Raw genomic sequence first — 21,860 nt, 5'->3', positions numbered from 1 at the left:
TGGGAGGATGGGTTAGCCTGGTGATGGGTATTGAGGAGGGCACGTTCTGCATGGAGCACTGGGTGTTATGCACAAACAATGAATCATGGAACACTATATCTAAAACTAATGATGTAATGTATGGGGATTAACATAACAATAAAAAATTTAAAAAAAAAAGAAAAGACAATCAACACACAGTAATACCAAGATGAAAAAAAAAAATGATCATGGGGCCAAAAGGAAAATAAAATTTTTAAAAACCTGCAAAAAAAAAAAAAATATTCCTAGGCAGAATGTACCAGCTGAAGGATTTGGGAGAAAGTGTCCTGATACGGCCCCTCGTGTTTTTATTTTTTAAGTAAGATTTATTGGGTTGAGCCTGTGAGTGTTTGGAAATAGGGCTTTTGCTGTTGTTAATCAAATTAAGGATCTTGAGATGAGATCTTCCTAGGTGACTTAGGTTGGCTCTAAATCTAATGACAATCATCCTTATAAGACACACACACACAGGAAATCTGACAGAGAGGACCAGGTATGGATGGAGGTAGAGATGGAGGGTCTCGCGGCCTCAAGCCCAGGGGCGCCTGGAGCCCCCAGAGGCTGGACGAGGCAGGAAGGACCCCGGAGGGAACGTAGCAAGCCACACCTGGATCTCTGGCTTCTGGGCCCAGAGCTGGGAGACGATGAATTTCTATTGTTTCAAGTCACCCAGTTTGTGACCATTGGTTACAGTCATCCTAGGACATGAACACAGACGCTTACTGAGAATTACTCATTGCAGAGAAATTCACCCTTTTAAGTAGACAGTTCTGTGAATGTTGACAAAAGCATGTAGCTTTTTAATCACCACCATAATCAAGAAATAAAATCTTGGGGCGCCTGGGTGGCTTCGTCGGTTAAGCGTCCGACTCCTGGTTTCGGCTCAGGTCGTGATCTCAGGGTCGGAGGATCGAGCCCCACATTGGCCTCCACGTTCAGTGTGGAGTCAGCTTGTTTCTCTCCCTGCACCTCGCCCTGCTTGTGCTCTCCCTCCCTCCCTCTCTCCCTCCCTCTCTCTCTCAAATACATTTTTAAAAAATCCTAAAAATAAAAAAGAAATAATATCTTTTCTTCACTCCCAAAGCCCCCTGACACCCGTTTCCTCTGCCCCCAGCCCCTCCCAGGAAAGGATCCGATTTGTCCCTTATGCCTTGGTCTTTTCTGGGCGTCGCACACCTGGGATCACGGGGCGCGGGGTCAGCGTCTTCACTCAGCCGAGTTCCTGGGAGAGTCAGCCATGGTCTCGTGAGCGTTAGACATTCACTCCTTGTTACGCCCCCTGGCCTTCCCCTGTGTGGACGTTCCACGGTTTTCTGGTCCCTCTGCCGGACAAGAGACATTCAGGGTGTTTTCTGTTTTTGGCAACTGTGAGTCGTGCTGCCGTGAACACGCGTGTGCAGGTTTTTGTGTGGATAGAAATTTCCATTCCTCTTGGGTAATGTCCAGGACTGGGACGGCTGGATCACAGGGCAGTTCCGTGTTGAATGTCTTGGGGATCCGCAGCCTCCGCCCGCGAGGTTTGAGGGTTCCGGCTGTCCTGCAGCCTCGCCAACACTTGGTCTTGTCCGTTTGGGGGGTTTTGTTGTACCGTTCAACACACACACACACACACACACACACACACACTGAATTGTGCCTGAATAGAAGAAAGGAGGAATGTTTGCACATATGGGAAATACAGTAAAATGTTAGTCATAAGAACGTGGTATTGAGGGGCACCTGGGTGGCTCAGTCGGTGAAGCATCTGCCTTCAGCTTAGGTCATGATCCCGGGGTCCTGGGGTCGAGCCCCGCATTAGGCTCCCTGCTCAGTGGGGAGCCTGCTTCTCCCTCTCCCTCTGCCTGCCGCTCCCCCTGCTTATGCGCTCTCTCTCTGTCAAATAAATAAATAAAATCATTAAAAAAAAAAAAAAAAGAAACGAGGTATTGAGCTTTTGCCACAAAATCCTTTCAAGTCTTCTTTGCATTTAGAAATGTTCATAATATGGCCAGCCCTCATGGGAGCCCAGAGGGCACTTCCAGGCGTCCTGGCCGAAGGGGGTCCCTGGGGAGCTGTCCCCACTCTGCCTAGGGCTCTCCTCTCCCAGAGACTCCCAGACTCATATGGATGCCTCTTGACTTGAATTGTGGGGGTGGGGGCTTCAGGGCAACCTTACCAGAAGCTGGTGCTTGGAAGGGAGCAGGGCCCCCTCCCCGGGGACCAGAGGCCCGTCACTCAAATGGGGCCTGGGACTCAGAGACACGTGATGGCCAGCCAGACACACATCCAGGCCAGTGCAGAACTGAGATTCCAGAACATTCTTGGGTGTAAGTCCCATTCTATAGTTGGGGAACTCAGGGAAGGCCAGATTGCTGGGAGGCCAGGTCAGGGATGAGGGTCACACCATCTCGGTGTAGCCAGGCCACTATCACCTAATTGTATGTGGTGGTCCAGAGCATGTGGCCCTAGGCTGGGGGCCATTATACCATGGCCTCGGAGTCCTGTCATCATCTTCTGTAAGCAGAGATATGTGCTTTCTGCCCCAGGGCCTTGGCACTTGCTGCTCCCACGGTTTGGAACATGCTTCCCCCAAGGGTCCGGGTTGCCGCTGAATCGTCACCTCCTCAGAAGCACCCCCCGACCCTCCTGGCTAAGCACTTCTCACCCCAACACCCACACATCACCCCATGAACTCAGGGTGCAGGATGCTGCCGATGCACCCTACTGAAGATGATTGTACAAGGTTGCGCCATGGTTCTCACCCACAAGGACTGCCTTCTCCTACCCGCTTCCTGGGCAAGCTAGAGGAGGCCCTCTCTCCAGGCCACCTGAAGGGTGGCAATGATAATCATCGTTGACATATGCTGACCCAAAGTTCACTGCTGGCTGGCCCGGAGGCAAGGTCCTTCCTCCTTCTCACCATCCTCAGTCAACAGAGGAGACTCCCGGGCTTGGAGAGATGCCTGTGTCATTGTCAAGGGACATAGGGCCGCGTAGAGTTGGGGTCAGCTAACCTATTCTCCGAAGGGCCAGAGGTCCAATATTTTCAGCTTTACAGGCCAAACAGACTCAGTCACAGCTGTTCAACTCTGCCGGCTGTGTTATGAAAGTAGCCAAGGCCGACGTGTAAATGAACACATGTGGTTGTGCCAATAAAACTTTATTAACAGACAGACACTGAGATTTCATATCATTTCATGTGTCCCAAAATAATTCTTCTTCTGATTTTTTCAACCACTTAGAAACATAAAAGTCTTGGGGCACCTGGCTGGCTCAGTCAGTAGAGATGTGACTCTTTTTTTTTTTTTTTTTAAAGATTTTATTTATTTATTTGAGAGAGAGAATGAGATAGAGAGAGAGCACATGAGAGGGGGGAGGGTCAGAGGGAGAAACAGACTCCCTGCCGAGCAGGGAGCCCGATGCGGGACTCGATCCCGGGACTCCAGGATCATGACCTGAGCCGAAGGCAGTCACTTAACCAACTGAGCCACCCAGGCGCCCTAGAGATGTGACTCTTGATCTCAGGGTCTTGAGTTCAAGGCTCACGTTGAGTGTAGAGCTTACTTTATTTTTTTTTTAAAGATTTATTTATTTATTTGAGAGAGAGACAGAGCAAGCACATGAGTGGGGGAAGGGGCAGAGGGAGAGAGTATCCAAGCAGATTCCTTCTGAACGTGGAGCCCGACATGGGGCTCAACATGGGGATCCATCTCATGACCCTGAGATCATGAATTGAGCCAAATCAAGAGTCAGACGCTTCACCGACTGAGCCACCCAGGCGCCCCAGAGCTTACTTTAAAAAACAAAATGAAACAAGAGCACCTGGGTGGCTCAGTTGTTAAGCATCTGCCTTCAGCTCAGGTCATGATCCCGGGGTCCTAGGATTGAGCCCCTCATCAGGTTCCCTGCTCAGCTGGGAGCCTGCTTCTCCCTCTCCCTCTGCCCCTCCCCCTGCTTGTGAGTGCTCTCTCTCTCTCTCTCTGTCAAATAAATAAAACCTTAAAAAAGAACCACATAAAAGTCTGTTTCAGTGCCATGCTGTGTATATAAAGAAGGGTGACAGGCTGGACTTGGCCTGCAGACCTCTCCAAGCAGCTACACCGTCTTGTCCAAGCTTTGAGCTGCTCTCCAGAGGCCCATGTGAAGGAGCCAAGAGGTGCTAGACAGAGGTTGGTGACACTCTTTGAAGGTCCTGGATCTAGCCAAGCCTGAAAGCAGTCAGATCAATGGGTCTCATGGGGGGGGGGGGTGACACTGCCCCCCCCAGGGGACACCAGGCGATGTTTGGGGATACCTGTGCTTGTCACACTGTGGGGGGCTCCTGGCATGGAGGTGGTGTGGGCCAGGGATGCTGCTCAGTCTCCTCCTCCCCCAACCCCCCAGCGCCCAGGACGGTTGCTCGATGCAAAGAACCATTTGTCTCCAAATGTCAGCAGTGCTGATGGGGAGAACCCTGAGTTAGATCTATCCCTGGACCTTTCGGTTCCATGAGCAAAAAAATTCCCATTTACAAAAAAAAAGCTAGTTTCAGTTGCAGTTTCTGTCACTTGCAACCAAAAGATTCTAACCAATCTGGGAGAGAAAACTCATGCAGGGGGTTTTGGACATGGATGTGCAGACAGCTGGCCCTGGTGGGCTCCTCCATGCAGGAGCAATAGCATGGGGGAAGGACAGGGGTCAGGGCCCATGCTTTATTTTGTTATCGGCTTAGTTTTAGAACCGTAGGCAAGCTGCAAAGGTTGGGTGGAGGACTCCTGTGTGCCCAGCACCCTTCCCCTCGCTGAGAACCTCTCACCTTAGTGTGGGACGTTTGTCATCCATATGCTAGTAACTAATCTCCTCCGTTTGCTTAAGATTTCTGTAATTCTTCCTGATGTCCCTTTTCTGCCCCAGGACCCCATTGGGATCCCACACGACACTCAGTTGTCACGTCTCCTTAGGTCCCTCTGGGATGTGACAGTTTACCGACTTGCCCTGATTTTGAAGACTGGCCAGTGTTGACGTTGGGTATTTTTTAAAATGTCTCCGGGGGGCGCCTGGGTGGCTCAGTCGTTAAACATCTGCCTTCGGCTCAGGTCATGGTCCCGGGGTCCTGGGATCAAGGCCCACATCGGGCTCCCTGCTCCACAGGAAGCCTGCTTCTCCCTCTCCCACTCCCCCTGCTTGTGTTTCTTTTCTCGCTGTGTGTCTCTCTCTCTGTCAAATAAATAAAATCTTTAAAAATAAATAAATAAATAAAATAAAATAAAATAAACTGTCTCCTGAATGGGGTTTGTGCAGTGTGATCCTCTGGGTTAGACCGGGGGGGTGGGGCGGGTCTGGAAGACCACAGAGGCCAGATGCCCTTCTCATCCGGTCCTCTCAGGGGCCCCTGCTGTCCACACAGCTGATAGGTCAATGGCCACGGAACTGTTTGCACACCGGGCGTGTCCATCAGAGCCAGAGCCGCGACCAGATCCACCGGCGTGTTTGTGACTCGAGGGTGCAAGGCTGAGCCTGCTGTGAAATCGATCACCCCTCTGACTGTTGGCGGTGATTGCCTTTTTGTTTTTAAGGTTTTTTTTTTTAAGTAAACTCTACGCCCAATGAGGGTCTCAAACTCATGAGCCCGAGATCAAGAGTCGCATGCTCCGTGGACTGAGCTGGCCGGGCACCCCCTTGATTGTCTTCTTCCTCTTCTTCTGGTGAAATTCACATAAAATCAGGCATTTTCGGGGCGCCTGGGTGGCTCAGTCGGTTAAGCGTCTGCCTTCGGCTCAGGTCATGGTCCCGGGGTCCTGGGATCGAGCCCCGCGTCGGGCTCCCTGCTCGGCGGGGAGCCTGCTTCTCCCTCTCTCTCTGCTGCTCCCCCTGCTTGTGCTCTATCCCTCTCTCTCTCTCAAATAAATAATAAAATCTTAAAAAAAAAAAAAATCAGGCATTTTCAATGATACAGTTCAATCGCTTTGAGTGCATGCACAGAGCTGTGCAGCCACCAGCTCCCCAGTTCCAGAACATTCCATCGTCTCTGAAACATCAAGTCCCCATCAGCTGTCACTCCCCGTCCCTCTCCCCAGCCCCCACTCCCACGGGCCCCCTTCCCGTCCGTGGATGAGCCTGTTCTGGACGTGTCACCCACGTGGACTCACACCCCTGTGGCCTTCCGTGTCTGGTTCCCTCCCTGAGCGTCGTGGGCTCGGGGTCTGTCCCCAGGGCAGTGCATGTGGGCACCTGGCTCCTGTCCGTGGCTGAGGGACGCTCCCGTGTGTGGTGGCCGAGTTGTGTGTATCATCTGTTTGCACTTCTTGGCTATTATGAACCATGCCACCAAGAAGTGTTTTGTTTTCTTTAAACATTTTTACTATAAAGTCCTCACCGTACCCCACGCCCTGCTCAAGTGGCTCTTGCCAAATTCTCACAAAAACCCTCCAAGGGAGGTACTACGGTTATCCCCATTTTATAGATGGGGAAACTGAGGCACGGAGCAATTAAATAGCCACTGGGCGGCAGAGCCAAGATCTGAACCCAGGAAGTCTTATCTCTGGTGCTCTACAGCTAAAGCTCCCCTCTGCCCGTGGGGCAGGAGATAACCAGCAGAGGTGGATGAACCTAGACCAGCTCTAATACCTGCCGCCCAGATTCTCACCTGTTAGAACCCAGATTGCCCTGCAGATTCTGATGGGGACGTCTGACTTAGGGCTGGGGATTCTGGCTTCGTCAAGCCCCGGGGTGGGGGGGGAGGGTGGTGGGGTTCCATGAAGTTCTCCAAATGCCCCTGACAGCCCTCATCCCTCGGGAGTCTAGCCCCTGTGGTGCATGTGGGACCTGGATGTGAGTCAGCCAGGCCCCAGCTACCCCGGAGTTTCCCTTCAGGGCAGGGCAGATCCAAGGTGAAGGTTCCGGAAGTCCCAGGACAGGTGACATCAGAGCCCAGGGCTGGCTGCTAAGCAGGGAGGACAGGCAGGGTGGGGCGGGGGCGGGGTTTCATCTAGCTGTTCAGACCCTCAGTGGGCAGGGTGTCCTAGTGTCCATACTGTGGCTGGGAGCATCACCGGGCATACCCTGCTCTCTGCTCCCCCAGGTGCCTGACAAATGCATCACCACCTTCCTCCCTGCCCCCCCCCCCCCCCCCACCTTGTAGCCCAACCTGCTTCCCTCCTGCACTCACCTGCAGCCCCTCCTAGGCCCGCCTTGCCCCAGCGGCATCTCTGGGGGGCTCCACATCCTCCATGGCTCCCCATTGCTCTGGGGAGAACGCCAAGCCAAGTCCCCCTCTGACTTGGGGTTGGGGGTGAGTACCGGGTGAGGACCCCCAATTTTTCTCCAGCTCAAGCCTGGCTCACTGCAGCCCCTTGACAGAAAGAAATTCAAAGTTCGGCTCCTTTGTTTGGCTTCGGGGCAGCAGCTGAGCCTCCTCAGACCTCTGTCTTGCCACCAGATGAGCTTGAGATGTGGCCGCTCTGTCCCACCCCATCCAGCACATGCAGGCTGATGGAGCAAACTCCAGCCCCCTCCCCCGTCCCAGACCGCACCACTCCATTGCTCCACAACCTTCAGTGGCTTCCCTCTGCCCCCAGGATAAGGGCCTCGCCCTGGCTTTGCAGGCCCCCCATCGGCCCAGTCCCCCCTTCCCAGGCTCACTGCCCTTGCTGCCCTGGCCCCCTGTGCATGCTCTGCCCTCTCCCTGATAGTCCTTTCCCCATGGAGTGGACTGCTGATCTTCCTTCTCTTTCCTGCCTGTTCCACGACCTGGCAACCTGGGGGGGCGGGGGGAGTGCTTGCTCAGGGATCACATTTAATCCCTGCAGCCGGGGTGTCCCAGTCCCAGTGCAGAGGTGGGAAATCCTGTCTGGGGCAGACCTCAAACCCACTGGACAGGTTTGCTGTTCCCTGCAGTGTCGTGGCTCAGAGGCCGCCCTGGTTGGGCCGGGCAAGGTCCTCTTCTGGGCTCAGGCAGGGCCAGGACAGGGACAAGGGAGCCATGGGGCCCTGGAGCCAGCCGGCCAGAGCTGCCTGAGGACACGTGGGGCAGGTGGTGGGTGGGCCTGGCTGCAGGGAGGGGGATGGACAGGGTGGGGTCAGCTGGGGAAGGCAGCTAGGCAAGCAGGAGGCAGAGATAGAAGGTAGGACAGATGGAGAGACCTGGGGACAGAGACAGAAAGTGATGGAGCAGGAGGTACAAACATGGTTCCTGCCCCTGCCTCAGTTTCCCTTTCTACACCATGGGAAGGGCTGGAGAGAAAAGAGGGGCACGGGAGAAGGTATGGGAAGAGGTGAGGCGGGAGCAGAGTCGCAGGGGCTGGGGGGGCAGCCAGGGGAAGCGGGTACAGAAAGGAGAAGTGGTGAGGGACCCAGAGCTGGGAGGCGGGCAGGGAGGTGCTCCCACTGCTGGGGAAAGCCGGGGCTTTCCAGAATGTGGAGAAACAGGAAGCAGCTCCATCCCTGCCCCCACTCACAGGGCAGTGCCAGGCCGGGCCCACCTGCCCCACCTCACCTGCCCAGGTCGGAGGGTCTCTGCTGGAACTGGCAGGCGGCCCCCACTCCTCCTCCCTGGGTGAGCCCTCCACCTGCCTCAGTCTCCCAGACTGTAGGATGGGCATAGCCCTGGAGTCCTTCCCAGGAGGGAAACTGAGGTTAGGGGGTCTCCTCAGTCTTTCCCCAGATAGCGAAACTGAGGGGTAGCCCAAGATTCTCCCCCTCAACCCACAGGGAAGCCCCCAGGGGGCCTGACATTTGGGTCTGCCTGAAGTTTTCTGCTGTTCTAAACGATTACAAGAGTCAACGCGCACGGTGAGCGCACCTGTGCGTCTCCCCGTGCTCGGTCCCATGGCCATGCCCTTTTGGCAAGTGAGAGCACTGAGGTGCAGAGAGGGGCCCTGGCCTGGCTCTGGGACCCCACTTCTGCCTGTGGTCTCCCCACATTGGGTTGCCCGATCTCACCAAGAAAAACACGGGACTTCCAGTTAGATGTGGATTTTAAATACACAGACGCTACTCCTTTAGTGTAAGTAAATCCCAAATCTCGCCTGGGACATACTTAAACACTAAAATATTGTTCTTCGTGTACCTGGAATTCGAAAATAACTGGGTGCCCTGCACTTTACCTGGTGGTCCTACTTCCTCAAGCCTGGTCAAAATGCCTGGGGGAGGTTTAGGGGGTCCCTGCGTGGGACCAGGACAGAGGGAGGGCTTGGGGGAGGCTCTCTGACCCTCCGCCAGACAGACCTCCGGCCTTCCGTGAGCCTGGTCCCCAGCAGAGGAGGGGGGCATGGGGCACATCTGACCAGCAGGGCATGTCCCCACCCTCAAAGGGAGTCCTTCTGCAGCCTGAGCCAGAGAGCTGGGGCTGTCCAGGGCCCCCATCCCTGCCTTTCATCACCTTATAAAAAGTCCCTCCTCTCCGGACCTCCAGCCTCAGCCTTCTTCATGATTATCATCTCATTCAACACTCACTTAGGTGACTCTGTGGACTTTTCTGAGGAAAGATCCAGAAGTTCATCTGGAAATACTCATAAGAGCCAGATACTAGGTGCTGTTCATTTTGCTATCTCAATAACCTAGAAGGTAGCTACTATTTCTATACCCACCCCCATTTTACAGGTGGGGAAAGGGAGGCACAGAGAGGTTAAGTAACTTTCCGGGGGTCACACAGCACATCAGCCAAGCTGCTCCCTAGCCTGGGCCTCCAGCTCTGGAGCTGTGTCCCTTCTGCTCTCCCAGGCCGCCTCTTGTAATTCCCTGGAAATCCCCGAATCTGACTAATTCCCTAGACATCCCCAGACTTGGCAGATTGCTCCCTGTTGAGATGGCTGGACCCACCCCGGCTTGGGCAAACTGCCCCCATTTCAGGCAAAATTACCCATAGAGACCTTGTGGTTTCTCTAGGTGGACGTGGCAGAGGTCGAGTCCATGCCTCCCTGCGGCTCGCTCCGTGACCCTATGCCAGCTACTCAACAACTCTGCACTGCCGTTCGCCCACCAGCCAAACACAGGTAATAGCAGTCCCCACCTGGGAAGGTCACGGTGGGAACAGGGCTGGCTTCGTGGGTGTGTGACTCAGGGCCTCGCCCAGGCCCCGCACCCAGGGGCTCTGCTGTCGCCATATTGACATTCTGAATACTTTTTTAATGAGGGGCTCTCCGTCTTCATTTCTCCCTGGGCACCACAAGTTACGTGGCTTGTCTTCTGTGAGAGGAAATGGGAAAATGCTGCCGGAAGCCATCTATCCCCCATGTCAGCTTATTCGTGCTTTTGAATCTTAACTGTATTGCTCAATATGGTTTATTTTCATTAGCTATGAAAAATAGTTTCAAAGTCAAGGCTAGAGCCCAAATTGCCAAAAACTACAGATACCGAAGCAAAGCTCATTCTGAATAAATCATTTCTCCTCTCTGGGCCTCAGTTTCCCCATCTGCTCCCTTGTGCTTGCAGGTTTGGCTACAGGGAGCCCCTGGCTTGGCTTTTGTGGGGCAAACAGGTTTTAAACATACTCATCTCCTTTACATACCCTTACAGGTCTGTGAACCGCTTTTATTTGCCTGGACTGTCCCTCCTACACTTGTCTATCTGGCAAACTCCTACTTGAACTTCAAAGCCCCAGCTTCAATACCCACCTCCTCTATAATTCGTTAGGTAGAGATTTCACCCATCCCTGAGCCCTAGGCCTGATCTTGCAGATGGGAATGCCTGGTCCTGGCTCTGTCTCCCCTAGAATGGGAGCTTCCTGAGGGCAGGCCTGAGAACCGAGTCCTCTGGGGCCCCAGCTTTGTCCAGCCCAAGGCCAGGCTCAGAGTTCACTGAATAAGCAAACAAGCACATGGAGAGGTAACCTCTCGTTTCAGGGGGCTGGTGGTGAGGTGGGGAAATGGTCACAGTGCTTTCACTACTGAAAACCCAGAGAGGGAAGGGGTGGTGCCTCCCAGACTGAATCTGCCTGAACGGGCCTGGCCTACCCCACGGTGGATCCAATGGGTTCAAGTCACAGGAAATCTACTGTCTGTGCCAAACACCAGTCCCACCCTCTTCCTGGCAGTGAGGCAAATCCCCGCCTCATTTGCATCAGGCCCTGGGAAGCCCTAATGGGGAGGGAGCCAGCTGGGGAGCAACCCAATCCCCCTGGCCCGGCCTGAGAGGAAACCCCTCTCTCTTGGGGTGGCTCTTGGGCCTCACCAGACGTCCCCTCCCATGCGCTGGGTTCCATGTTAGGGGGTCCCCTAGATCCCAGAACTCCTACTGGGGTGGAGACAGATTAACAGACAACTATTGGTGGAGAGGCAATTAAGGGAGAGAGCACGACGGGGCGGGGCCGTTTCAGAGGGTTTCGAGGGAGTATCTGAGTAGGTGGGCTTCAGAGCTAAGATCTGGGTTATGCGAGAACCCCAGCGGCTTAAAGGTCAGACGTGAGAGTGCACGGGCGGGGTGGGCCTGGAGGTGGGACAGATTCAACTCGATCTTCACGTTGGCAGAGAAGGAAACTGAGGCTCGCAAGTAAGCTACGTGCCAGGGTCCCAAAAGAAACAGGCGGGGGTGGGATGCGAACCCGCGGCCCACTGAGCCCCAGCCCCTCGGGAGGGTGTCAGGCCTCCGCCCCGCCCACCAGAGGCCCCGCCCCGCGGCATGACCGGAAGTGAGCGGGGCCCCCAAGATGGCGCCCGAAACCCGGAAGTGAGCGCGGCTGAGGCGAAGCTCGGAGAGACGGAGGCGCCGCGGGCTCCGCGCCCGGCCGGACCCAGGTCGGAGGTGAGGCGCGTCCGGCCCGACGCTCGCTGCGACTCCGCCGCCCCCGCCCGGCCCGAGCCGCGCGCCCCGGCCCGTTCGGGCCCTGGCCCTCCGCGGCCGCCCGCGCCCCGGGCCGGGGGGTGCCGGGGTTCCGGGGACGCGGGCGGAGGGAGCGCGGCGGCGTATCCCCGCCTTCCCCGGCGACCCCCGACCCCGCCCTCCGCCGCGAGCCTTGACCCCGCCCTCCTGTGCGACCCCCCCTCCCCGACCCCGCCCTCCGCCGTAAGCCCCGTGCGCGAGCTGGGCTGGGAGCCCCGAGCTCGCCCTCCTCGGCGACCCCCGCCCGACCCTCCTCCCCGTGAACCCTGACCCCACCCTCCGCGGCGCCTTCCCACCCTTTCCTTCCCTCCGCCTTCCGTAACCCGCCCCCCCCGCTAATGAAGGGAATCTTCAGGAGTGACTCCCTGACCCCTCCCTTCTGGTGACCCCCGAACTTTACTTCTTTGGTGACCCTTGCCCCTGCGCTTCTCGGTGCCCGTCCGGCGCCGTGTGTGCCCCCCCATAACCGCTCCGCCGTGGTTCCCCGACCCCTCCCTTCTGGTGACCCTCCTCCTCCGTGGCCCCAGCCCCTTCCTTTCCGGCGGCTCCGGACCCCGGGCTCCTTGGCGATGCCTGCCCTTTCCTCCTTTCCTGGCTTCTGTGCCCGGGCTGCGGCCGGCAGCGCCCGGGACGGGCAGACACTCCTGATCCCCGCAGCTTTGGGATGGGGGCCGTCCTGGTGTGGGCTGAGTCCGCAGAGCATGTTGGGTGGGAGTGTTGCCTTGTGCCTGCGTGGAAACCTGGTCTCCGAGGACAGGGGGAGGGGAGGAAGAGGGCAGACATGGCCTCGGCCCCAGAGATGCAGAGGGCAGCCTGTGGGGGTGGCTGGGGGCGGTGATGCCAGCCCCCAGATCCCTGAAGCGGGTGGCTGGTGGGTCTGGAGTCAGGGAGCAGGGGTGTGGACAGCCAGGCGGGAGCTCCTGGGAGGCGGTGGGGTGTCTGTCTGCATAACGTGATGAGTGGTCTGAAAAGGAAGAAAATCAGAGTCTGTAAGAAGTGTGTCAGGGGCACCCCCAGCTTCTGCTTCCCAGAATGGACGTGAGTCCCAGCTGCTCTGAGTGTCCTTCCTGCCTGTCCACTGCCCGGCCGGGCTGGGTTGGTGCCGTGTATTTGCACCCGGTAGGGAGGGTGTTGACCCCGAAGCTGGCCAAGGTGAAGATTGCTGGCAGTTTGGGGGGTGTGAGTGTTTCACAGCCCGGCTCGGGGCTGGTATTGAACTGACTCTCGCTGCTGCCGGGCATGCTGGATCTTCCCTGCAGATGCTTTGGAAAGACTCAAGGAAGATGGGGCTGGGGCCCCGGGGGCTGCAGACCCTGGAGGGAAGAAAGATGGCCACCTGTCAAAGGCATGATACCCCAGAGACGTTCTGAGGCCATCCTTGGTTGGGATGGGAGGCCTGGCCCTTCCTCCAGGCAGGGCAGTGGAGGGCTGGACCTGACCTGCACTTCACTTTTCCCTGCTTGCCTGGCTGTGGGGGGCGCTTGTGAGCAGGGTGGCTGAGCGCCCCTGTCTTTGAGGCTGAGACCTGGGGCCCATTGTCTGTGTTCTTTCTTCCCAAGCCCCTGGACTTTCCCAGGGGAGGCCCCAGAGGTGGGTGATGGCTGCTCAGAGCTGTCTGCTCTGGGCCACGGTCCCCCTAGGACATCCATCTCCGGAGTCCTCAGAGAGAACTCGGAGTATGAACTCTCGGCACTGGGTGGGCGGGCCAGGGAAGGCAGGGTCGGTGAGTGGCCCCAGGGCCCCACGTGGTGGGGAAGATGCAGCCAGGAACCCGACAGACCCCCGAGGAGCCCTGCAAGTGCAGGACACCGACCTGGGACAGGCCGCTGTGGGGAGTAGGGGGAGGCATGCTGGGATTTCAGAGGGCGGGAGGGCGCTTTTGTTTAACTCTGAGGATCTGAGCAGACATCTGTTCATACCTGCCTGAGCCAGCACCTGCCTGGTGGGTGGGTGTGTGTGTGTGTGTGTGTGTGTGTGTGTGTGTGTTGTGTGGGGACATCTGTGTTTTGGCAGAGGGGAAGGGGGACCAGATTTCCAGGAGAGCCTGTCAGAGTGCAGAAGAGGTGGTTCCTTTGAAGTCCAGGGTGGGGTGGAGCAAGCCACAAGCGTGCAAGGCAGCCCAGAGCCAGTGTCCTCCAGCTGCGTGACCTTGGTTCAGTCACTGCCCAGACCTGGAGGGACACCGAGGCTGGCTCCCCATACTCTGCAGGCCTGGCCCCCGCTGGGGCAAGACCAGCTCAGGCTGGCCCAGCTTAGTTCTAGCAAAGTGTCGGAGGCCCCTGCAGCAAGGGCCAGGCCGGAAACGCTGACCAAGCGAGCTCGGCCGGGAATAAAGAGGCAACTGTGTCTAGTCCCCAGAGGCCGCCTCCCTCCCAGGATGGCCTCCTCTGGATAAGAGGCCTTTAGGGCTGCAGGGCGGGGGTGGGGATCTGCTCGTTCTCCTGGGCTGAATGCGGTGGGGGGGGTAACGCCACCTACAAGTGTAAACACACTGAGGGGCTGACATGCAGAGTGGACACGTATGCAGCGTGTGCACCCACATGGGAGGGTGTCCACGTGGATGCGTGTGTCATATGAACATGCGTGTGCGTGTCTGCGTCTGCTCCTGCCTCCACGCACTGTGTTCATATGCACACGCGTGTGAGTGAGCTCTCCTGTGCTGCGTGTGCCTTTGTGTGTACATGTGTATCATGTGTGTGCATTAGAGAGCGTGCATCACGGGTATGGGATTTGTCACGCGCAGGTATGGAGTGTCTCAGCCGTATTCCCGCAGCCGGGGGCCGTGTGGTCGATTGGAGGGGGGCTGGGTACAGCAGAGCCCCAGGGGGCCGAGAGCGTGGTCCCCCACACCATTCCAGGCCCGGCCGGCCTCCTGCTCGCCTGCCCTCTGCCCTGTTCTGCCCGGACCTGAGTGCCGCCTCGGGTCCCGGGGTCTTTGGCGTGCCTCTCCCCTGAGTGGATCCCGCTCCCCGTCCCTTGGAACGGCCCTCCCGCGCTCCTGCTGTGCAAACTTCCTCCATCTTCTTGCCCTTGGGCACAGCTAGCCCGCAGATCCCCTGCTTCCCTTGCTGCCAGGCGGGTGACTTGGGTGAGGGCGAAGACTGTGATTTCTGAAGCTCAGGCCCCATCGCCTGCTGTTCTGGCTTGCCAGGCCCCCAGGGGAGGCAGAGATAAGACTTGTCATTTGCTTGTGTACTACCACGTGGATGGACCTCAAAACTCGACGCTCAGGGAGGGAACCAGACACAGAAGGCCACGCGGGGTGTGAGTCCACGTGGGTGACACATCCGGAACAGGCTCATCCACGGACGGGAAGGGGGCTCCTGGGGCGGGGCTGGGGAGTGACAGCTGATGGGGACGGGATTTCTTTTGAGCTGATGGAATGTTCTGGCTCTAGGTAGAGATGATGGTTGCACAACTCTGTGAACGTACTGAAAACCACTGAGTTGTGTACTCTAAATATGTGGAGTGTATGGTTTGTGGTTTGTGCCTTCACAAAACAAGAAAGCATTTAAAAAAAGGCAAGGCCTGTCCTTGCCGCCCTGATGCCCGTGTGCTGTGGCGTGAGCCGGTGTCTCGGAGTGGGTCCCGAGCGTGGCCCTCTGCTGCCGGCTCATCCAGGCACTGCTCGGTTGTCAGGCATCTTCTGACCCCGGGAGGAGGACACAGGAAGTGCCATCCCCCCATTGTGTGGGGGCTGGGAGCCCCTCACCAAACTCCAGCTCTGCCCTGAACCACTGCCACGGGTGGACGTGGAGGGTGTTGTGTAAGAAGTAGTCCTGGGGGCGTTTGGACTTCTGGGGTTGGGGTGCCTTGGGTGGGCCCTGATTGCCTGGGGACCCCCCCTGAGGCCAGGTGACCCCAGTGACTTCATGCCAGAAGGTCCCACCTCCTTGGTCAGCTGCAGCGGTGCCCCCCACCATGCTATCCACAGCGTGCTGGACGGGGCCATGGCCTAGGGAAGCCAACAAGGCGCTTGTTGGGGAAGGGCATTTATTTGGCCCCTGCTGTGTGATGGGGGAAGTGTTTGGCCTCATTACCTCCCTGGGGGCTTGTGGTCTGTCTGTGCATCTCAGGTACTCCCTCGGAGCTGGGTGCCTGCAGAACCCTCCCGAGTTTCCCGCCCCTGGAGCCCCGCAGCAGGGGCGCCACCACCATTTACAGGAAGGGTCTCCTCACCCGCCAGCACTCTGGGCACACAGTTCCCAAGGTTCCCGTGCCTTCCAGAACATGCTCCCTGGGTTGCTAACTGCTGCGGATGCTGTGTCCTTCCTTGTTGGGTGGTGCTGAGAGTCGGCGCCCAGATTCCCCATCAGGATCGGCCTCTGTCACCTTAGGAGCAAATCCCTGAGTGAAACTGAAAGAGGCCTTCCTTGCCCTCGTTCCAAGGCCTGCTGTGTTTCAAGATCCATGTATGCCACGTTCTGGGAGGCAGGTCACCCCTGTTTCCTTGTAGTCACCACCCGGAGGGTCAGAGGCCACTGACGCAGGGTACTGGGATGGCAGGAGGAAGGGGCGGGTCTGGCTGCAGGGCTGCAACGGGCAGTAAACTTTTATGGCACTGACTCACCAGGTGGGGCAAACATCCCTGCCCCCGGGGTGGCCCAGGGGTGCCAGGAGTGGCCGGTGTCCCGCCCCCAACCTGCAGCCTGGAGTCTAGCCAGAGCGAGAAGGTGTCTTCCTCCGCACGTGAGGTAGGCTGAGGAAAGGCTGCCCCCCCCCAGCTGCACCTGCCAGAGTCGGGTGTGGAGCTGGGAAGGTGGGGTCGTTCGTCTGTTCAAACCCCTGTCTCCCCTGCTGGGGCGCCACACGCATCCAGATCTGTCTGGGGCCAGGTTTGCACAGGGTCTGCACGGGCACCAGGTGCTTATTGGGACAGTTTCAGGGTGTCTGGAATGTCCTCTTTGGCCACTTGCCCTGGAAGCTGTAAAGTGGGCGTATAGGACCCCGTCCTTCCCCCGCCTGGCCCCAGTGTGGTTCTGAGCTTGGCGCTTGCCGCAGCGCAGGGCATTGGCGCCTCTCCTGGTGTCGTTCAGGCAAACACGAGCTGGCCGGGGCACTTTCAGGGGGTTTTCATCAGATTCCGGCCCTCCAGGAGCTCGGCCCACTGTTCTGAGGTTGGGGCTCAGAGGAAATCGCCCCCAGGTCGCTGTCGAGAGGCTGTCAGGAACAGCCTTGGAAAGGTTCTAGGTTGTCATGGGGTGGGGCTGGGGGGCGAGGTGGCCCCACTGCCAGCATCGTGGGAACCTGGAGGAAGGCGCCGCATGCAGGAGGGTGTGGACGTGATGGCTGGATTGCCAACTTGGAGAAATCAGGGGCTGCCACCCCCCAATCTAGATCTGCCACTTCTCTTGAAGAACCAGCCCATCCGGACGCCCTGGGCCACATTCCTGCCTAGTGGAGGCTGTGCTGCCCCGGCCGGGCCCACCCCCACCTGACCCCTCTGAGGCCTTGGGAAGCTCCCCTGAGAAGGGCTTGCTGGGGGCTTCTGTTTCCCAGAACCTGTTAGTGTGGGGGAGGCAGGGCCAGGCTTGCTGCCCGCCGGTCCGCTTATGCACTACACACTACCTGAGTTCTGCGGGCGGCTCCGTGATGGTCCCCGAGACCAGGTCCCTCAAGGCCCCTGAGATGGGGGTGACCCTGGACTCCCCAGGGGCCCAGCATCCTCACAAGGTCCTCAAAAGCAGAGAACTTTCTCCACTGGAGGCCGAAGGGGAGTGAGAGACTTAAAGCTTGAGTGGGCCTCTGTGTCTGTGGCCGGTGACAAGGACACGGACCTTCTGTCCTGCTGACAGCTGCGTGAGCTGGAGGTAGACTCTCCGCAGAGCACCCGGCATGAAGCCCAGGCCTTGTGAGGCCCAGAGCAGGGGCGGCAAGCCAGCCTGGACCCCTGTTCTGTGGGATGCGAGACAGTTCAGGGGTGCCGCTGTGAGCTGCTGAGTCGTGGTCGTCTGCCACGGGAGAAACAGAAACAGATCCAGGCTCTGCTAGCAGGTCTTGGGGTGCCCACTACTGCGATGTGGGGGCCTCTGGCTTCTTCCCAGTGGTGGGCACAGGGTCCAGTCCAGTGCTGGTGTTCTCTAGGGATGGAGCATGTGAGACTGTCTAGCACAGTTGCTGTGCCCAAGGCCAGCCCGGAGCCGGGAGGAGTCTTCCTCCTCCTGCAGGACACCAGCCGCTCTTTGGGTTTGGGCAAAGGTCCCATGTGATGTTCTTGCTACCAGGCTGGACTAAAGGAGGCTGAGGGGGGTGCTGATTGGTCAGGCTGCTCACCTAGGACTAGTGTGCCCAGCCGTGGGCGGCGGTAGCCCCTCTCCTGCCCAGGGCTCTCTGAGGGGCTAGGCAGAGACGTGGCATACCGGCCAGCCTGAAGCAAGCCCAGCAGCAAGCAGGGAATGGCAGCAAGCCCCAGCGGGGACAGACCACCCTCTGCATAGACGGACAGAGTAGGGCACATTGGTGTCAAAGGGCCAGGACGTCTGGGGCCAGTGGGATTTGGCCTAAACCTGCTCAGGGGAAGAAGATGTGGGTGTCAGTGGAGACCACAAGCTCAGTGTATATAATGCCTTTTAAAAACCGCGAGTAAACGCAAGACCTGAGTAGACACTTCCCAGAAGAAGCCACATGGAAGGTGCTCAGCGCCTGTAGGAAGTGTTGGTGTGGACAGAGGTTTAAGGTCTGCCACCACGGAGGGTGGGTTAGCAGGTGCAGCAGCTGGGACGCTGTCCCTGCCAGTGGGCAGGCGGGTCGGCACCGCCCCCTTGGGAAACCATTTGGCTCTCCCTGCTAAGGCTGAACTAAATCTGGAAGTGGGGGGACCCGTGGGACCCCTGAGACCCAGGCTCAAATGCCCCCAGCCGTGACTGAGGAAGCCCCAGGTTCTGGTCCCCATCTCCTCTGGGCCATGTGCCCCCAAAGCTGTGCCCTTGGGGCTGGCGGCAGATGCAGTGACTGGCCCCCTAGGGCTGCACGCCTCTGGCATGTCCTCATCAACTCCGGTGCGGCTGCTCAGGCACCCGCCTCACCACAGGGCTATCGGAGTGTCATTCTGCCTTGCCCGTCACGGGGCCGTCACGGCGGCTGGTCTCTGCTGGACGAGCGGATGGGTTCGTGGGCCCACGGCTGCCAGAGGCAGACAGCGAGCCACAAGCGACCCCAGATCTGTCTCCAGAACCCAGCTGCAGGCTCCCCGTGTTTTCCCGGGGGTTGCTGCCACTCCGTCGGTCGAATCCATCTGGGATCGGTTCTGCTTCCCCGTTCCGCCGTGTATGAGGAGAGCACTAGCACCTGCTGTGTTTGCGGGGTCTGGGTCTGTCTTAGGCACGTGCCTGTCCCTGCACTCCGCTCCGGGGTGGCGTGCAGGGCCCTCTGGGTGTCCCCCCCTTGGTCCAGCTCTGCCGCTTCTGCTCTCGGGGGTCGGCCTGGGGTAATGGGCTGTGTGGTGGTCCTCCTACCAGGGCCACCTCTGCTCACCGTCAGCTTACTGGTCTTGCATTCAGCCATGTGTTGACCGTGCCAGGCCACAGCTGAGGTCTCTGGTGTGGAAGAAACATGGGGTCTCCCTGCCCAGCCCAGCGTGGCGACCGCCTGTGCCGTGGCCTACAGTGTCCCCCCGCCCCTGTGCCTGTCCCCAGGATGGCACTTCCTTTATGTCCCAGCTGGATGGGGGGTTTTGCAAGAGCCCCATCAGTTGAGACACTGCTCCTGGGGGGCAGGTCTGTGGGGGGTCTCTGGGGTCCTGCAGGCCACCTTTCACTACATTGAGAACAGAACTGGAAATCCAACCCTTGGATGGCTGTGCTCTCAAATGGGGATTCTGGGTGCGCCCACCTTGTCCTTCTTGTCCCAGATGGAGGGGCTCCCCCTTCCTGCCCTGCCTGCCCTGTGCACAGGGGGCTGGGGCCCCTGCCTGTCTTTGGCATCCCAGAGCTGCTGCGTTCCACATGCCTCCTGGGAACTCTGTGGAAATCCGGGGTCATGTGCTTGGTGCCAGCCTCGCCCGCAGCTCCTGGTCAGCAGTGCTCCCGGCCCCAGGGGTCACAGGGATTTGGGCTGAGGGTTGGGGTGGCTCCAGCTGGGCTTTGCTTCTCCTCCAGTCCTAGTGTCCTGGGGTGGCCTTAACAACTGTCCACACGCTGGGCCGCTTAAACCACAGGACTTTATGCTCCCCGGTCCCGGAGCCCAGAATTCGGAGGTCGAGGTGGAGCAGGGCCACGCTCCCTCCGGGGGCTCCAGGGGATGGTCCTTCCTGGCTCTCCCAGCTCCTGGGGGCTCCAGGCGTCCCTCGGCGTGCGGCCGCATCGCTCCCGTGCCTGCCTCTGTGGTCACACGGCCATCTCCTCTGTGTCTGCCTCCCACCCCCTGCTCCATCCTGGATCCCGGGACCTTCCCTCAGAGCCAGGTGGAAGGGTGGCCAGAGAGGCTGCCATCTTGTGCCCAGTGGGAGGCCAGCAAGTCCCCACTGCCCAGAGACACAGTTCCGGGGGTGGCCTCATCCTGGCCTGGCGGGGTACAGATGAGGGACCGAGCAGTGGCGGGCCGGCGGGCCGGGCGGCCAGCGGGGTCAGGACAGCCTGCTCAGTGTTTGGGGGGCTGGGCCAGCAGAGCTGGGGTGATGGCTGCGGGGGTCAGCAGAGAGGCCAGGTGCCTGCAGGTGCCTGCCGGCTAGGGGTGTGTCCAGGCTCAGGCTCTCCCAGGCCTTGGCCTCTTCCCACACTGCACTGCGCAGTTGTCTTATCTGGGCTACTAACTCCTTGCTCTTTTTCTTTTACAATGACTCATTCGAAAACCTGATCTCAAAAGGAAATTGTGTGAACGTAAACCACGATTGTGAAGCGCAGGCCTGTGTGAGCACCCACGCTTCACCTGTCGTGGGATGTTCTAAAAATACACCCTGGTCCCTCTGCACGGGCGCTGAGCTCTGTCCCAGCCAGGCACGGTCTGAGTTACGTCCCTCCGTGCCCTGAGACCCCGCCTGGTACCCACTGGGGTTGGTCCTGAGGCAGCTGGAACCTCCCAGGGACGACACATTCAGGCTCAGGGGTTTGGGGGCTCGGGCAGGGCTCAACGGGCAGCACTGTGGAGTGGGGGAGGTCAGCAGAGGCTGGAACGCGAGGGGCCAGGCAGGTGGAGTCCTGAGGGTACACAGAAGGGGGGCTGGCCCAGTGCCTTGGGGGGATGGGGAACAGGAAGCCTGAGCCTGTGGAGGCTCTGCAGGGGGAAGAGGTGACATTGGACCTGGGTGTTGGAGGAGGGGGGCTCTGTAGGGTGGCCTCTGGGGGCATGGGGTGGTGGTGGGCACGGAGTAAGATTAATGCAACATAAAACTTGCTCTTTTGAAGTGTACAGTTCAGTGTGTTTCACTGTATTCTTAGTATTATACAAACATCACCATGACCTAATTCCAGAACATTCCATTAGCCCAAAAGCAGTCCTGTTCCCATCGGCCGTCACCTGGCTGTTGGCCCCCACAAGCCCCCTTCCCGTCCGCGGATGAGCCTGTTCTGGACGTGTCACCCACGTGGACTCACACGCCGTGTGGCCTTCCGTGTCTGGTTCCCTCCCTGAGCGTCGTGGGCTCGGGGTCCGTCCCCGGGGCCACGCGTGTGGGCGCCTGGCTCCTGCTCGCGGCCGATCACATGCCCGTGTGTAGACAGACCACGTTGTGTTTATCCTCTCACCCACTGATGGACGCTGGCTGTTCTCTGGCTATTACGACTCCTGCTGGTGTGGACATGTGTGGACAGGTTTTGTGTGGACAAGTGTTTTCATCTCTCCAGGTGTTGGGAGCAGAGCCCCCTTGGGGGGAGCCCCCAAATCCAGGAGATTTCTGGGGCCTCCGTGAAGGCAGTGGTCACTTAAGTGGCCACTGGATTGTAGAAGCCTTGGGCTCTGCCGAGTGCCTGACCAGCCTTGCCCATGGACCTCCAAATAACCCATTTCTCCTGATGAGCAAAACTGGGGTTCAGAGAAGCTAAGGTGCCCCTGAGTTGTTGGACAATGATCAGTTGTTAGGCTGAGCTGGGTTTTGACCCCATCTGCGTGACCCCAGAATCTTTAAAAGG

The 21,860-nt window shown here is 58.5% G+C and overlaps 1 protein-coding gene across 1 annotated transcript in view; it reads left to right on the top strand.

Moving 5' to 3' along the window:
* The first annotated feature begins 11,605 nt into the window (after nt 1–11,605).
* SBNO2 (strawberry notch homolog 2) overlaps nt 11,606–21,860 on the top strand; it is a 48,045-nt gene continuing 37,790 nt past the window's right edge. The window contains exon 1 of the mRNA XM_032394749.1: nt 11,606–11,718. The gene's annotated coding sequence lies outside the window, so the exon portion shown is untranslated. The remainder of the gene's footprint in view (nt 11,719–21,860) is intronic.

Source organism: Phoca vitulina, unplaced genomic scaffold (genome assembly GCF_004348235.1).
Source record: "Phoca vitulina isolate PV1807 unplaced genomic scaffold, GSC_HSeal_1.0 scaffold81, whole genome shotgun sequence".
In the NCBI taxonomy this organism is placed as follows: Eukaryota; Metazoa; Chordata; class Mammalia; order Carnivora; family Phocidae; genus Phoca; species Phoca vitulina.
The sequence above is the reverse complement of the archived record's forward strand: the minus strand, read 5'-3'. Positions and strand labels throughout refer to the sequence as shown.